The 17,795-nt window shown below is 37.4% G+C and overlaps 1 pseudogene; it reads left to right on the top strand.

Moving 5' to 3' along the window:
• The window catches only part of LOC122080236, a 32,069-nt pseudogene that overhangs the window by 10,258 nt on the left and 4,016 nt on the right, over positions 1-17,795 (top strand).

Below are 17,795 nucleotides of genomic sequence, written 5' to 3'. Positions count from 1 at the left end.
CTATGAGCATGATTGGTTTCGTACCTACTTGGTGGATTCAAGCCAAATTTGTAGGATAGTTTGGGATATTATTTTGGCCTTTTCACCCCAGATTTCAGGCTCATCTGAGCCCCGTTGTGTGAGTTCTTAATTTTCTCCTATTTCAGCCCAGATTTTCAGATCCTGCTTGGGGTTAGGTCCTATGTGATCTAGCCTTACATCACTCTTTCTCTTCCACCTTCTCTATCTCCTCTCGCCCTCGGTTCAGATCTTTTATATCTGATTTCCTCATAGTTGTCTATACAACCCTACTCTTTGGGTTGATAATCACCAAACTGGCATTTACTGCCTTTGTCCCTTCTCCCTGCCACTTTTTTTCAAAATATTATATGCTGAGGTGATCAACCTGGTTGCCTCAGCACATAACTAACATCGCGCGACTTGGGCAGCTGTAAAGTAAGTTGACACTGCTTATTCTCGAAAGTGGTGTAACAAACAAAGGAGAATGAAAATAAACGAGAGAGTGGGGCTCAGAAGTCCGGTGCATATGATAGACAGATATCAATTCCAGTTACGTTTTCAAACATTGTTTTCCCTTCTGGAGATGAGATGAGATTTTATTACGTAAAGAAAGACACTAGATCAAAGAGAAGTGATTAACTAAATTACAATTAAAGCTACTGCTGATCAGGAAAGATCAATTCATTCAAGTTCAACAGGAAAGTTGTATGTGAAAAGCATTCGATGGAAGCCCAATAGGGCTGGTAAAAGAAGAATTTTCAGAACCTTTCTACAGACAGGGATTTGACCCTGAATATTCTCCTGTTTCTCTCCCTTCCAGAGACACCAGAACACAGCAAAACAAAGCTTATCCCTTAAAACCTGCTTCTTCATCTAACCCTTTTCCACAAACTAAAAATCAAATAGGGCATTCTTATTTTATTTGTCATTAAAATGTTTTAGTTAGGCTGGATTAGGTCTCTACGAGTCCAGCCTTGTTTTAAACTGTTTTCCATGATTTTTGGCTCAGTTTTGGTAGCAGTAGGCTGCCTCCGAGGTAGGCTATGAAAAATTCAATGGAAAAACATGAAAGTGTAGCCCACCTCAGAGTTGGTATAAGGCTTAGTTAAGGTGAGTTGAGTTGTTCTTCAAGTTAGTCACCATCCCCGACTCTGTTAGCAGTTTTTGCTACATGGTTGGTCAAGTCGAATTCAAAAGTTAGTGATGGGTAGGAGACTAGGAGCCACCATCCCCGACTCATGTGCCAAGTCTAAGTCCCTTTTGACTGTACAAAGTATCATTATAAAGCAAACGAAACCGATTAAAAAAACAAAAAGAATGGAAAGAAAACACATGCCTTTTGAATAATTCTATTCTGTTTAACATACAAGGAAAAATGTGTAATACAAGGTGAGTCATATATTTGAATTAGAGCCATAATAACAGTTTTCTCTTCTCATACAATTCAGAATTGTTCAATTGGCATGCCATGAGGCAACAATCAGCATATACGAACTACACCATCCATTTTGTGATACCTAGATCCATTATGCCTTATTTTAATCAATTTATCAAAACTTTCCCTTGTTTTCCTTTGCATTTGCATGAGTTTTCAGATTAGAATGCCAACACACTGAAGTGTCATTCTATTCTTGGTCATGCATTTTATGGTTAAGGAGGCATTTCCAAAGAAGGCATTATCTCTTTGAGCTTGTTTAACGAGGAATTATTTCCTTTACGTTGGTCTCTACGACTCTACCTCATTTTTAGCAATTTCTGTATGTTAGATGGAATTGGAGTCTAAAATTATGTATGTTATTTAAGTAGTTTTATACATGTAATACAATTCCAAACTTAGAAGATTGATCCATTTTTTATTTTAATAGATTATCTAAAAGTTAGAGCATCATTAAGAAGAAATCACTGATCAAACATAAAGGCATAATTTGTACTTCCCATTCATATGATGAGCCTAAGCTAGACATGTGCTTTGTCCTAGAAACTTTTCAACAAAATGTAATTTTTGTCGTTTATCTATTTTTTTTCCACTAAAGCAACTAGAAGCACCCATAATTGTCAAAGCGTTGCCCAAGAATTAAAGTATCGGTATCGGTCGTTGTATTGGTCAGCCATAAGATACGTGTCGGAGGGTATCGTATCGTATCGGAGATACACACATACATGTATGGGAAACACTTTTTTTATTCTCTTTTGTATTAAAAAACAGTTAAAAAAAAATCTATATATAACATGTATTATGCATAAATGCTAAAAAGAGTATCGTAGTGAGAGACAAGTATATTCAATTGAAATTGTTCAAAAGGATGAGGTTTATTACATTTTCTCTATTCAATTGAAACCTTCACTTTTATTTTTTCATTTTTCGAGAAAAAAGTTTGAATGTAAGTTCAAATCATGATTTTTCTTTAGATTCATGGTCACAATGTGCTATTAGATCATAAACACATGTTATAGAAACAAAAAACATGGATTATAAGCAAGGTTTGGAAAAAAAGTAAGGTTTATAGCAAGAATTTAACAAAAAAATTGAGTTGAGGGCCTTGATGCTTTTAATCTTTGCTTCACCTTTGTTGAATCCTTACCTTGTAGTTGTTTATGGGTGTAATATGGATTCCCAATCTTGATTTTCACTTTAGTTAGAGAGAAAATGGCTAGCAGGAACTTTGGAACAAAAACCCCTCTCAAAAAATCGTGTTTTGCAGAGAAATGAGCATTTTGGCCATTATATGATTGTATCGTACTGTATTCGTACGTATTGTATCGTACTGGTATGTATCCATCGATAGATATTGATACTTTATGAAAAATAAAAAGTCGACTGAAAATGTACATTTCAGTAGGCATCGGTAGGTATTGGTGTGTATTGGTAATGTATTGTACGATACATATTGATACAAAAGAATTTAAAAATTTCCATGTGTTGTATCGGTAGTGTCTTATCGATAATGACTGATTTCAATATGTATCGGTCGATATGGTACGATACGCACTGATAGTTTAAGCCTTGGCATTGCCTAAGTGCCGCCTAGGCGACAAGGCCTTTTTTTGGACTCAACCATCCACTGCGTTGGTATTTTCTTTATTATATAAAATTAAATGCCTTTTCTAATCTTTTGATTGGGTTTGTATAGAATTTTTATAGTGTGATGCATGAGATCTTGCTTGTGCATTCGAATAAAAACAAAAGGAAGAAAGAAAGGTAAAAGAAGATCTCATCGTGGGAATGAAAGAACCAAAGTTTGAACCCTACTCTACTACTTTCTTTCTTGGTCATCGGTTGGTTTACCCAAGTTATTTGGCTTTAATATAATGGTGAAAATTATAAACTAAGGGATAAAGAGAGAAAAGAAAAGAAAAGAGTACAATTGGTGGGTGATATTTATCCAATTGTGTCCACACGTCCTTTTCCAACTGGTAGTCTCAAGAATGTCTTTGTGTGTTGTTAGACTCCTTGCCTCCTCTGCTCCATGACCCTTGTTATTTGTGTGTTTCAACAAAAGCAATTATATATATTTTGGGTGAACTTGTTTGTCCTTACCTTGCAAACTTACTAATACACCAGAGGGGATTTTAGGGTGGACAATTGTGTCCATAAAACCTAGCACATGGTTCATATCACTTTGGGTTTTAGAAGTGGGAACGAAACCGTATCCATGTTTTAAATTCATTCATGTACGCTTCAATCGCCTAGGCAATGCCTTGTGGCTGCTTATCGCCTAAGCGTTTAGGAAGACCCTCCAAAATCTTTAGTTGTTTAGTGCTTTGACAACTATGAAAGTACCCAAACTACATAAATGTATATTTGGATTGATTGGAATATTCTACAACAAGATTGCAAGCATTCATTCTTTCAAGAATTTTGGTTTAATCAAGATGTCAAACTATTTATTCATATGCGATTTCGGTTGTATTGTATCGACAACATCTTATTTTATTTTTTCAATTGAAAGTTTAGAGATAGATGTTCAAATAAAGTCTTACAAACTTGGCATATTAATTAGTCTTCGTCTCTTAAAGTACTCGATCTTAGCTCAAAAACCACAATTGGAAGATCTATGGTTTAGACCCTTTGTTATAGCTCTCAAATAACAAAGAAACTATATTGGTGAGAGCCATTACCTCAAACAAGCTACCATAAATGAACTAAGTATCATTTAATTATAACTAACAATATCTAAATAGTTTAGTCGTATAATTAATGATGAACATGGTAGTTGGATTTGAGTTTAATTTTGCCAAGGAATAAATCGCTTCCTAAGAACATGACTAAAGAATGAAATAAAATTAAAGACATAAGAGATATTCTAACCTTTTAAAAATTAGAATTGACAATTTTATTTTTCATTAATAGGTGGATTACATCTATCCCTTGTGCATGTACGAAACCGGCTTACTCTTATCATTATTGAGATCTACTTCAAGATTCACTCTTTATTTCGATAATAAAGATGTCAAAATCAATCCCTTTAGGACTAAGAGAGATACCACCCCTAGCGTCCTAAACTTTAGGTATTGTGCATGCCTATGCACAAATTTATTTTGTGTTTGCTAGGTTATTCTTAAAAATAAAAACTTTTGCCAAAAAAGGGAAGGAAGTTAAATTATAAAATAGAAAACAAAACCATGTGTTCTCTCTATCTAAAGTTGTGTAGTTTGTGTGTATTGTCTTCTTCCTATTCTCCCTCCGTTGTCCCTTTAAGGATATCTTCCTAATAATAACCTTGTGGCTCTCTAAGTACAAATATGGATAAACAAAAAGCTTTGACAACCCAATCAAGTAGCTTTAAATCCATTAGGGCTGGTATCCGTGTTTTGGTTGTAGATGATGATGCGACATACCTTAAGATTGTTGGATCAATACTACGATCATTCTAATATAAATGTATTAAATTAAGTTTTCATCCTTGTTTTGCTAACATATTTTTTTCTTTTGCTCTATGGTTTTACATAGTATTAGGTTCATTTGACATATCTCTTTCTATTTCATTGTGAGAGGTAATAGTGTGAGATCATCAAAGTTGTGTTCTATGCTTTAACCTATTTTATTTGAAAGACAAAAACACCTTCTCTTTCCCCTCTTCCTCAATAGATTTTTTTTCTCCCTTCCCATTTTTCTTTGTGAATCTAAAAAGCAAATACCCTAACCTTCCATGATATAGGCTAATAGAGCAGTAGTATTTTATCAGTATATTTGTGTTTTCATTGCGTGGGGGTGAGGCTGCATACATTGGCCCCTTCCAGACCTTGCAGTAGCTGGAGCCTCATGCACTAGGTTTCTCTTTATTTGTGTTTTTATTGTGGTTCTACTGAGGAATGTTGTGCTTGTGGTTTTTTTTCCAAATTCTTTATGCAGATATGAACTTGTAGCCTTTCATCTACCCCCTCTCCACCATAGTTGTCATGGGGTCAAATCGATCCAAGGCGGTGGAGGGGTGGCTAATCGATTTGGCGATGAATCGCCCATTTTGGTGTTGCCATGGCGGTCAAATCGCCCATGTGTCATTTTTTTATTTTTCCTATTTTCTAAAATTATTTAGTATGTTACTTTTTTATTTTTCCTATTTTTTTAAAGTTATTTAGCATGCTACAAGCCTAGAATATATACCCTATAACATATAAAACCAACATTAAGCAACATCAAATCATAAAAAATTCAACATAGCCATAGCATGTCCTAAAAAATCAGCATGAATTATTGACTTATACAGACTACAGTTATACATCAAGTCATCACTCATCAAGTTTTAAAAAATCAACATGTACATACACAAAACTAAAAAGTAAAAGGCTAAACTATGACTGAAGCTTGAAAGCAATGATTGGAAGTGAGTGAGCAACCTGAACAAAGTAAAAGATATATATATATATATATATATCAATATATCATAAATGAATCAGAGATATATATTTAGAAACCTAAGAATAGATCAAATGATAAGATAAATGGCTAACCTGTTAATCTATTAATGATCTTACTGAAGCAATGTAGCTTGATAGTAAATGATCTCAACATAAAATAAAAAAAGAAAACTTAACTAATCATCCAAGTTCAAAGTTCAAGTTTAAAGTTTAAAGTTTTAATAATACATAAAATTCAAACACTCAAACAGTCAAACACAAATAACTTAATCATCATAATCATCCAACAAATCAGCAGATGGCAGATTCCCTTGTAGTCCACTAGAAGCATTTGCATTTTCACAAAAGTTATCTATGACATCAAAGTCATCATTCACATCATCCTCTTCTTCCAAATCTTCTTCCCCATTTGATTCTGATGACTCCCCAACAGCCCTCCTTCTACCATGGCGTGTGTAGAACATATTTCCTCTAGAGGTTGATGATTGAGTTCTCCTGGGTCGATTGGGCCCCTCCATTGTTGCCCCCATTGCTCTACCAGCAACGTCCCATCGGGATGAACTACATCATCCACTTACTCGCTAATTATCCACTCACTACTCAATCCAGTTCGTCAAGCACAAGTGGATCATAATTTCTATTATCGAGACGCCTTTGTTGAAACCTTTCTTCTAGGCAGCGATTGTATTGAACAAAGACTAGATCATTCAAACGTTGATGTTCCAGCCTATTCCTCTTCTTGGTATGAATTTGAATTCATAAACAATAGAGAACGATAAACAAAGTTATTGTTCCAAAAATAAAAAGTCTAAAATATGAAATAGATGTAATACCCAGCTACTTACAAACTCAAATGTGCACTAGTTGCGCTCGCAACCAGAAGAGGAGCAACAAAGCCCTAGAATACGTCTTGCAACCTTTGAAAGCTCAAAAGCATGACCTCCAAATGAATCCCACCAAGTAACTATAAAAAATAAATATGTATAAAAAAATCTAGATTAATATTTAATAAATCACACAAACAAAACAACTAAACAATGTACTTACTGGGACTCATGGTTGCCCGTGATCGAATCGTCATATCCGAGGCAAAACCACGTCAAGAATATCTATACAAAGTGGCTTGAGTATTTATCTTGTCTTGTAAAGCTGGTTCATGTATCATTCTTTCAATGACTTCGTTAAATGCAAGCTGAAGAGAAGATATAATTTGTTAGCCACCATCATCACCTTCCTTATAAGAAAAAAATTTCCCAGGATTAAGAAATAGTGCTGCTCCATACAAAGGATGCCCCATTTGAATCTCCCAACGCCTGTTAACAATATCTAACACTTTCTTGTTTTGCCTTTCTTTATCCCCAAAATTTTCTTTTATTTTCTTTTTTGCCTCATCCATGGCAAATTGAACCTCAGTCATAGAAGGCCTCTCATCACCATCCACAATCCTCAAGACAGTAAGAAGTGGCTTTGAAGCTCTAAGACAATTTTCCACACCATTCCAAATGCTACAGCAAACACCGTATCAACCACCTTCTTCCCAGCCTCGGTCTTTGCCAAATTAGAACTAGTCCATTCTTCAGAAATAAACAAATTTCTTAGGTCATTTTTATGTTTTAACAAGCTTTGAAGTGTCAGAAATGCAGTTGCAAATCTAGTAACTGCTGTCCTCACAAGATCCCTCCCATTTGTTTTAGCCCTCATTGCATCAAGAATGCGTGTGCGCCTATAGATGAAGTTGGTTACTTTTTTTGCCTTACTTATCACATTCCTATTAGATTTTAAGAATCCTATTTCCTCCAACATTAGGTTAATGCAATGCGCTGCACAAGGAGTCCAATATAGCTTTGTCCTCTTCTGCATCGATATTGTATCGGCTAATTTATAAGCCGATGCATTATCTGACACAACTTGCACAACATAGTCCTCACCAATTTCTTGAACTTTGTTGTCAATCAATTCAAGCAACTTCTCTGCAGTTTGAGATATACTAGATGTATCAATAGATTCCATAAAATAAGTCCCCTCTAGACAGTTAATGAGGAAATTAATTAAATGCCTTCCTCTTTTATCCATCCACCCATTAGTCATAAGAGTGCACCCATACTGCTTCCAATACTCTTCATATTTATTCTTCATCTCTGCAGTTCTATCATTTGCTACCTTTAACGATGGCACTCTCACTTCATGATAACTTGGGGGCTTATATCCTGACCCGTACTGTGCAATAGATTCCACCATCACCTCAAACCTCCTTGACTTAAGAGCATTAAATGGATACCACACTGATAAACCTAGTCGACAATGTGATTATCAACTCTCTTTTTTTCTTCCACTGATCTAAATCGGTTCTCTATAGTAGTCTGAGTACTACCTTTAAGATGCCTCTCAGCAACCACTTGCTCAGGAGTCCGTTTAACATGACCATCTATGGGGCCCCTTACTTGTGGCTGAATGACTACTTTCTTTTTCTTAGCAGCTGTCCCAGAGCTAGGAATAAGTTTAGAGGTTGTAGAAGGAGTCTTATTAGACTGTCTTTGACCTTCAACTTTTATATAACATCCACATCAGCACCAGCACCAGCACCAGCACCAGCATCAAAATCAACATCAACATCAACATCTTCCAAAATGTCTTGCATCATTTTCTTCTTATTGCGCATAAGAGCTGCATTCATCTCTATAGCAATCGCTACAGTTGCCTTGGTACACTTAGCAACATCTCCATATCCACCCACTAGATGTTGCTTTAACTTTTTAATTCCACACTTGAGGTCTTTTCCACAAAGAGTGCATTTAACAAGGTTCTTGTCTGAAAGGTCAGACCAATACCCATACTTCCACTCAGGGTCATTTGATTTGGCCTTCCTGGTTGGGTCTTTGGACGGATCATATGCAACCGTGCTTATATTATCACCCCCACTATTACCACCAACAGTACCATCCATTATGAACTCCTGTAATCCTATTATCCTACAAGTTACAAAACAGAGTAACAAAGTATGTTAAGTGTTAACCAATAACATTAACATGATAACATCAAGTATTCAAGTTATAATTTATAAAACAGAGTAACAAAGTATGTTAAACAGTAACGTTAACATTAAGTATTTAAGTATACAACTATACAAGTTGTAAAGATATAAACACTTGTTAAACAGTAACATTAACATATATGTTAACCAAAAACCATTAGAACAACGTCAAAATCCCAAAAAAATTCAAATCAGTAGTCAGAAGCAACTTAACAAGTGATCCAAGAAAGGATTAAAATAAGGCAATAAAACAAGCAATCCAATACTTCGATTCAGAACTAATTCTATATTTCTATAATTCCATTTATGCTGTTATGAAACATTAACCATAGAAGGAGGAACAGGGAAGGAGAAGAACTGAAGAAGAAGAAGGAGAAAGAGAAGCAGAGAAGAAGAAGAAGAATTCAGCAGCAGAAGACAAAGGAGGAGAGAACTGAGAAGGAGAGAAGGAGAGAAGGAGAGAAGGAGAGAAGAAGGAACAGAGAAAGGAGAAAGAGAAGCAGAGTAGCAGAGAAGAAGAAGAATAAGAAGCAAAAGACGAAGAAGGAGGAGAGAAGGACTGAAGAAGAAGAAGAAGAAGAAGAAGAAGAAGAAGAAAGAGAAGCAGAGAAGAATAAGATGAAGAAGACGAAGAAGGAGAAGGAGAAAGATGTTGTAGGCCCTTAGGCCCCTTACCTTGGTTTTGCTGCAGGAGAAGGAGAAGAAGGAGGAGGACGTCAGTTGTAGTCGCAGGCGGAAGCTTTGAAGGTTCAGGGTCACTGCCGAAGAAGGAGCCGGAGAAGGAGGACGTCAGTTGTAGTCGTAGGTGGAAGCTTCGAAGGTTCAAGTAATCAGGTTCACTGCCGAAGGAGGATGTCAGTTGTAGGCGGAAGCTTTGAAGGTTCAGGTTCACTACCGGAGAAAGAGAAGGAGAAGGAGAAGGAGAAGGAGAAGGAGGACGTCACTCGCAGTGCCGGAGAAGGAGAAGGTTAATAGTCATAGCAGGAAGCTTTGAGGGTTTTCGACTTTCAATTGGAGAAATTGGTCTCTTTTCTATTTCACCTAATAGTAAGTAAAAAAGAAAAAAAAACAACACAAAAAGTGATCGATTAGTATAATAGGCGTGCGATGGCGTCCATGGCGCTGCCTTGGCGACGCATATACGACCCTGGCGGCTGCCAATTGTGACTCCCATAAATCGGTGTATTGCCATGCCCTTGGATTTTCGCCAGGATGCCAAATCGCGGCCTAGGCGACACCGTGACAACTATGCTTTCCACTAGAAAAAAAATGTGAAGAAAAAAAAATGATAGCATATATGCAGATGTGTTTTTGGGAAGTCATAAAGATTTCATGCATATTAAGTTTAAATAGCTCTATTATAGTTGTCAAGGCGTCGCCTAGGCATCCAAGCGGTTTCAAAACTAAGGTGTGAGCTCTCTTTTTATTTTTAATATTTTGTATTATTTACAATTGATGCTTTTTGTGAGTGGGGAGCTTGTGGCGGAATGGTTAAGTTTGCTATTGCAACATGTTCATAGGTTCGAAAATGGAAACAACCTCTGTTGCAAAGCAAGGGGTAAGGTTGGCTAGATCAAGTGTAGAGGCAGAGTTAGGGCAATAGCTTATGGAGTTTGTGAACTCCTACAGTTGAGATGGTTGGTCTAGGAGTTGGGGTTTGACGCTGAAGGACTTATGTGGCTTTATTGTGATAACAGGGCAGCTGTAAGGTTGGTCACAATTCAATGCAACATGATAGACCAAAGCACTGAAGTAGACTGGTACTTCGTCAAGGAGAAGATAAGACTTTGGCTACATTTGCACCCTTGTTGTGAAGGCAAGTGATCAATTGGCAGACATCTTCATCAAAGGGATTATCTCTCACAAATTCAATACCTCTCTATGTAAGCTGGGAACGTATGAAGTTTATTCTCCAACTTGAGGGGAAGTGTTAAAATTATGTAATAAGGGTACTTTAGGGACTGGTATATTATCTTGTTGTCTTATTATAATTTTCTTTTTTACCTTTTACCTCCCTAGGGAGGTGTATGTAATTCCTTACATCATATAGGCCTGGTAGGGATCATTCTCTAGAAAACAACATTATACCACAACTTCTTCTTCTTCTTCAACCTTCCTCTTCCATCTTCTCTCATGCTCCCTTGTTCTTGTAAAACCTTTACATTTCAATTCGCCTATCTTCCCACCAAGCTTATATTAAGTTGAAGATCAAGTATAAACAGAATAGGACTCTAATACCTATCTACAACACGAAATTATTTAGAGATAAAATACAAAAGAAAATAAAGTAAAACTACTCTTAGTCAATGATATGACTAAGGCTTAGACACGATAAGACTTAGACTTAAGCCATCAAATACAAAGTATACTCCCCCACGGCATGGAGGTCTATGGAGACCTCCAGCTGTGACTAATACTTAACAAGAACTCATCTTGCTTTTCTCTTAAAAAACTTCAGGGATGTTTGCTTTGGCACTTATGTCATAGGTTGAGTTTTTTCTTGTGGTGCCTGTGGTTTAGGTTGTGGAGTTTGTTGAAGGTGATCATTGGAGGGAAACTTAATTCAAGATGAGATTCCGTTATGTTCGCTCAGTTTGCACCTTTGGGTATGAATGTATGTGAAGATTTTGGGGAATATGGACTTGTGCCTTAATGATTACAATCCTCCTCTATTTATAGCAAAATAAATAGTCCTTACAACAGTCTAAGTACACCCTAAGGACTGGTTTGGATATAAACCCAAAAACCGATAATTACAATAATGCATTATTCAACACTCCCTCTCAAGTTGGTGTATGGATATCACACATATCCAACTTGGACAAAATAAAATAAAAAGTTTTACTACTAAGTCCCTTTGTGAGAACATATGCTAACTGATCTTCACTTCGCACAAAAGGAATATAGATTAGTTCTTGTTCTAACTTCTCCTTGATGAAATGCTTGTCGATCTCGGCATACTTAGTACAATCATGCTGAGCAAGATCTTGTGCAATGCTGATGGTTGACTTATTATCACAATATAGCAACATCGGCATCTGGACAGACACACTCAAGTCATGAAGAAGACTTTGCAACCAAAGTAGCTGAAATCCCATACGCCATAGCTTGAAACTCTGCCTCTGCACTCAATCGAGCCACAACTGACTTTTTTTCAGTATGCCACGTAGCTAAATTACCACCAACAAATGTACAATAGCCAGTAATAGAGAGACGATCATCTGGGGAACTTGCTCAATTAGCATTAGTGTATGCCTTAATCCTCATATGATTTGTAGGAGGGAACAAAATGTCGTTTCCTGGGGTAGTCTTTCAAGTACCTAAGGATCTGGTTCACAACATCCATATGTGAGGAATAAGGATCATGCATGTTCTCACCAAACTTATTGCATAAGTTATGTCTAGTCTTTGATAGATATATGAGTCTTCCAACCAGCCTTTGTTACCGACCTTTATTAACTGGTTAGCCTTTCTTACTTCTGAGATGATTAGCGTCAATAGGAGTTTCCAGTGGTTTACACTAACATACCTCTATACCAGTATCTGAGAGGAGGTCCAAGGTATACTTTCTCTGAGAGAGAACAATACCCTTGGTTGAATGTGCTACTTCAATACGAAGAAAGTATTTCGGCCTTCCTAGGTCCTTGATCTCAAACTCCTCACCAAAATACGTTTTGAGTTTAGAGACTTCGTCTGTATCATTGCTAGTAATAACAATATAATCCACAATTCCACATATACTATGTCGCCTTACCAGCGCCTTAAAAACTATGATCCACATATACTATCGGCATCGTGATCTGATCACCCACTCTTTTAATAAATAGAGTATGATCAACATTACTCTGAGTAAAGCTAATTGCTATCATGTCCTTGTAAAAGCGACCAAACCATGCTTTGGGAGATTGCTTTAATCCATACAAAGCTCTCTTCAGTCTACACACCTTGCCTTGTGTTTATAGATTAGTGTATCCAGGTGGAATGTCCATATACACTTCTTCAATCAGCTCTCTATTAAGAAAGACATTTTTAACATCTACTTGTTGTAACTCCCATCCTTGGTTCACTGCACAGGAGATGATAACTCGAACAACATTCATTTTTTCCACATTGCAAAAGTTTCCTGGTAGTCAATTCCATAAGTTTGAGTAAAGCCCTTTGCACTAGTCTTGCATTGTATCTATCCATAGTCCTATCAATATTATGCTTAACCGCGAACACCCATTTGCAGCCAACTAGTCGCTTTTGCAAGGGAGGAACAACCAGATCCCATGTGCTATTCTTGTGAAGAGTTCTCATCTCCTCCTTCATTGCTTCCTTCCACTTAGGTTCTGCATTTGCCTCTTGCCAGGTTTTCGGAATAGAAACAGAGGATAAGCAAGATATAAATACCCGATGTGATGGGGAAAGAGCATTGTATGATACCACGTTGGAAATAGGATGCTGGGTACAAGTCCTATTACCTTTTCTATGAGCAATAGGAACATCAAGAGATTGATCAAAAGTAAGAGGAAATGTTATACTTGGGAGAGAAGACTCAAGATCGGGAAGCGTGGAGTAACAATGGTAGTATGAGTGGTAGTGTCAGTTCTCCTTTTCTGCGAGAGAATATCTGTATCACTGGACCATACTGTGTTTTCTTCTGAATCTGTTGCTCCCCCTGAATAGTAACCGCTGGATTAATGGGAGCCTCTGAATCAATAATCTTATTGTCAGTATTCCTCTGAGTAGCACCATCACTATGGTAAGGAAAGGACAATCAAAAGTAGGAATTTGAATCACCTCTTCACTACCAGATAACTCCCCTTGAAGAGGTGGAAAGTACGCTTGTCTCACGAAAGATCACATCCATAGACATAAAGAGTCGTCGAGAAGGTGGATGATAGCACTGATAGCCCTTCTGAGTGGGGGAATAGCCCACAAAAATACACCGGAGTTCACGATGATCAAGTTTTCCCGAAACTTGATGATCAAGTTTACGAACAAAGCAAACACAACCAAATACCTTGGGCAGAATAACAAAGGTAAGAGGCCCAGATATAACTTAATGGGACTCTAAAACCAAGTATACATGAAGGTATCCTATTGATGGGATAGGCAACAGTGAGGACTCACTTCAATAGGGAGCAGGGACCTACATCTCCAACATCAAGAAGCAAACAACCTCAAGTCGATGACGATTCTTGCATTCAACCACACCGTTCTGCTCTAGTGACCACACAACTAGTCTGATGGATGATCCCATGATCAATCAAGTAGGAATAAAGGAACCATCCATATATTCCCTCCCATTATCAATTCGCAGTATTTTAATTTTAGCATCAAATTGTGTTTGAACTATGCAATGAAATTTCCGAAAGCACTGAAAAACATCATTCTTATGATGCAATACATAAATCCAAGTAGAACGAGTATCACAAGCAATAAAAGTAACAAACCATCTATAGCCAGAAATAGGGACACGGCAGACAGCGCCCCAACATCAGAATGAATTAAAGCAAAAGGAGTAGTACTTCTATTATCAGAAAGAGGATAAACATTATGAGTTTGTTTTTCCAAAACAAAAGCATCACAAATAAACTGGTCTATAGTACAGTGCGTAACTAATGCTGGAAATAATCTAGATAAAGTGTCCCATGGGGTGGTGACCCAGATGGCGATACCTATCCAAAAGTTCTGAGAGTGCAAATCAGATGAAGTGTGTAGAACCCGTGAGGGACCAATGTCTAGGTAACGGAGACCACCACTCATTTTATCATTGTCAATCGTTGCCCCCGTTACCAAGTCCTGAAACACACAGTGAGTAGGAAAGAAAGTGATTTTACAGTTCAAATACTTAGTAACACTACCAATGGACAGTAAATTAGTAGAAAACTTAGGGACATGTAACAAAGAAGACAATGACAACTAAGGAGGCACTGAATGGAACCCGATCTAGCAATAGGGGAAAGGGAACCATTAGCAACATGAACTTTGGTATTACCTGTGAGGGTAGTGGCTGGAGATGACAAAATTGGGTGTCTACATTACCTGAAGAGGGACAATAGGTAGAAAAAAAGGTGTGCAAACTGGTCATGTGATCAGTAGCCCCAAAGTCAATTATCTAGGACAGGGAGGCTACAGATGCACTATGGCCACAAACTATGGCCCTAGTGTGACGATTCTTGCCACAATGGTCACATTTGACAGCTGGTTTGTTAGAATAGGATGAGGTAGTAGTCCGAGAACCTATACCAGTGGCAGAAACTATAGCGGATCAATCCTGAGAAATAGGCTGCAGCATCGTTCCTCAGTCGAATGAAGGAATACGCTTCCTCAAGGGAGGGTGAAGGATCACTATTAAGCATGTTAGCCCTAATCTGATCATATTCCACATTGAGACTTGTCAGAAAATCAGAAATGTGGAGCTCCTCACGCTTTTTAAACCCAACAACATTAGTCTTACAAGTAGGCTGATAGGTCTCATAATAATCAATCTCATTCCACATACCCTACATATCAGAGTAATATTGAGCCATAGAAAGCTCCTTCTGAGTATAGCCCGATGGACCTTCTTTCGTAGTTCAAAAACATTAGGCTCTTTTTCCCACGTGATAGAGGTGGCCGTAGCTGCTTTCCAGATTTTAGCAACATAATCAAGTAACAGTTATGTTTGAGCAATAGAAGGGGGACATAGAATTAATAAGATAGGACATTACCATCCAGTTGGCAACGTCCCATTTATCCTGAGCAGAACCTGAAGTAGTAGGACATTGTGAAGTTCCTGTGAGAAACCCGGCATAACCACGACTAGCAATCGACAGGTAGTAAGACCGAGACCAAAATAGATAGTTGCTCCCATCCAACTTGATGTGCTAGTAGGGTAGAGAGGATAGACTTGACCAGAGGAATGACCCCCTACTTCCTGAGTAATTGATGTCCCAAAATCCTCAGACGCCACGGATGTAAATTCAACAAGCAATTACAAGAGATGACAACCAATCTAGAGCTAATGAAGCATAGAAATTGAGCATGAGAAACGGCAAGACAAAGCCCCCCAGTGGGAGAATACTCACCATTGAGGGAGAGAGCCAATGAGAGGCACAATTGCCCCCTTAACAGAGAGAGCCTAGAATTTTTTTTTTTTTTTTTTTGGGTGGATAGGCTTGTGTTGGGTAAGTCCTAGGTGGTGCGAGTTAGAAGACATTGGCAGCGGCAGGGAAGGGCGTGGGGCTGGGCAGCAGCTGTGAGGGGTAAAACGTAGAGGAGGAAGGTAATGGACTGGGATTTTTGGGGTTTGGTGATCAGACCTGCTCTAATAATATGAAGATTTTGGGAAATATGGACTTATGCCTTAATGAGCGCAGTCCTCCTCTTTAGCAAAATAAGTAGTCCTTACAGCAGTCTAGGTACACCCTAAGGACCCGTTTGGATATAAACCCTAAAATCCATTATTACAATAATGCATTATTCAACAGTATGATTTGCATCTTCAGGTAATTTTTTGTGTTGTTCATCCAGACTTGCTTTTGTTCCCACCTGTCTCATGACGAAAAAGTTATTTTATTGTAATTTAAATTTGTATGAAGAATATTCTTTTTTCTGTTTCATCAATGATTGTGGTCTAATTTCTTAAAAAGGATTTTGATTGGGTGCTTAGTTTTTGTACAACTCCTGTTTACCATAAATGTGCTGCTTCTTATATTATTTATTTTAAAAAATTTCCCCCTTTAAAAAGGTTTTCATTTTTGGTTTTACCTGTACATCCTTTAGAAGAGGCTTTCGTCTCTTTGCAGTCAATACATTTCCATATATTCAAGACATGCAACATCTCACTAACTTCTTTTCTGAGTGGAAACTTCTTCCCTTTTTATTTTTATATAAATACACGTCCATTCCATGCACTTGAGTTCTTGAGCTCTTATTCTATTATTCTTCAATTGCTAAAATAAATACCAGATATTGTTTTCATCATGGTCTATTCTCTTCTTTTCTTTTTTTTTTGGCAGAATCTTAAATTTGTTCTACAATTAATGGATATAAAGGTATATTGCTTTACCTATCTGCGAAAAATGAAACTAGTTGTAGTAGCTTATGATTCAGTCTCTGGATTGTCAGGTTGTGTTAAACTTGAAGCATTCTTTGACAGACCCAGTTGCAATGTGGCATGTTAGAGCTGAGATAGCTGCAGCAGTTCTTCTGGTGGTTGATTTTGGTGGCTGGTATAGGCTTGACTCAAAGACTTTGAGTGACTCCTATGATATGATACAACATACCCAAGTTTCGCTGCTCAAAGATGTGATTGTGCCCTACACTCACCTACTACCTATAGTGCACTTGTAGGAAAATCAGGATCGACAGACTCTCCTTTACTTTAAAGGAGCCAAACATAGGCACCGGGTTAGCATCCTTCCATTTCAACTATTTTGGTTTCCAATTTCATGTTCTGCTTGATCTTAATTTTGACGTCAACCTAAATTGATCAAATAAAAATCAAGAAGTTTGTATTTCTGTTAGAGCAACCCATATAATTTCAGCATAAGTTTTCCTTACCTGTTATTGATTAGTTTAATATGCCAATGTTTCCATTTCTTTTTGAGTAATGGCATAAATTTGTGAAGTAAAATACCGCAACACTATTTTATTTGCAGACCTGCTTACTTCCTTATTCAGTCAGTTATTATCTTGACCTAATCATTAACTAGCTATAGATAATAGAATTGTTACGAGAAAGAAAAAAAAAAAATTAAAAGGGGACACCTTACTGAGAAGTCTCTATATTGCACTTAGCAATTGTAAATACCTTTTTAGTTTTCATAAATTCATGGCACTGTTTCATTTAGATCCTGATAAATGGTTAAAGGTGTTGATGCAGCCAGCCAGCCTTGATTATTTGCTCTTTTTTTTTTTTTTGGGGGGGGGGGGG

The sequence above is a fragment of the Macadamia integrifolia genome, chromosome 1 (assembly GCF_013358625.1).
Source record: "Macadamia integrifolia cultivar HAES 741 chromosome 1, SCU_Mint_v3, whole genome shotgun sequence".
Taxonomy (NCBI): domain Eukaryota; kingdom Viridiplantae; phylum Streptophyta; class Magnoliopsida; order Proteales; family Proteaceae; genus Macadamia; species Macadamia integrifolia.
Note: the sequence above shows the minus strand (reverse complement) of the source record. Positions and strands in the feature narration are given on the sequence as shown.